Raw genomic sequence first — 1,033 nt, 5'->3', positions numbered from 1 at the left:
GTCACAAAATGGACAGGTTAACTAGACAAAAAAAGTAAAAAATAAGAAGAGAGATATCAGAACTGAACGAAAGTTTTGAACAAAAGGACTTAGTAGATGTCTAATGAGTGTTCCATCCTACAACAACGGAATAGCCATTCTTACCAGCTGCACATGAAATGTTCTCCAAAGAGACCACATACTAGCTCATAGAACATGCTTAAGAAAATCCAGAGAAAATGAAATGATCTCATGCATATTATTAGATCATAAAACAATGAAATCAATGGCAAAAAACACAAAAACTTCATAAGCACACAGAAATTAAATAACACCTTCTGAAACACCAAAGTGTCACAGATGAAATTAAGGAAATCAGACAGTTTCTACAATTAAACAATAATACCAATGCAACATACTGGAATTCACGAAACACAAAGATGGTAGTCCTATGAAGGAACTACATAGCAGTGAAAATCCTTATCAGGGAAACAGAGCAAGCTCAAATAGAGAGCCTAATGTTGAACCTCAAGCTTCTAGAAAAAGAAGAGAAAGTCAAGCCCAAAGCTTGTACAAGGGAAGAAATTATGAAGATCAGAACACAAATTAATGCAATGGAAACTAAGAAAACAATACAAATAATTGAAGAGTTAGTTCTTTCAAAGATTAAATAAAAGTGACAAACTCTTACAGACCTTTACAAAAAAAAGAAAAAAGATTCAAATCCATGCAATTAGGAATGAAAAAGGTGAAATCACAACAGACCCCTGCAGAGTTCCAGAAGATTGTCAAAATCTTTTTAAGAACCTGTATTCTAATAAGATGGAAAACAGAAAAATGAACAGATTCCTAGATATATATTAGAAAATCTGAATCAAGAAGATATAAAAACTAAATAAACCAATATAGTCAACAAAATTGAAGATAGAATTAAAATCCTACTAACAAAGAAAATCCCAGGCCCTGATGGATTCACTGCTGAAATCTTTTAAGAAATGTAGAGAAGGCCAAATGCCAGTATTTCTCAAACTTTTTAAAGAAATTTATTTATTTT

The 1,033-nt window shown here is 31.8% G+C and overlaps 1 protein-coding gene across 1 annotated transcript in view; it reads right to left on the bottom strand.

Annotated features, from left to right (window-relative positions):
* Rassf5 (Ras association domain family member 5) overlaps positions 1–1,033 on the bottom strand; it is an 84,472-nt gene that overhangs the window by 59,222 nt on the left and 24,217 nt on the right. The window lies entirely within an intron of this gene.

Source organism: Octodon degus, unplaced genomic scaffold (assembly GCF_000260255.1).
Source record: "Octodon degus isolate 3935 unplaced genomic scaffold, OctDeg1.0 scaffold00131, whole genome shotgun sequence".
Taxonomy (NCBI): Eukaryota; Metazoa; Chordata; class Mammalia; order Rodentia; family Octodontidae; genus Octodon; species Octodon degus.
This window is presented reverse-complemented; position numbering and strand designations above follow the sequence as displayed.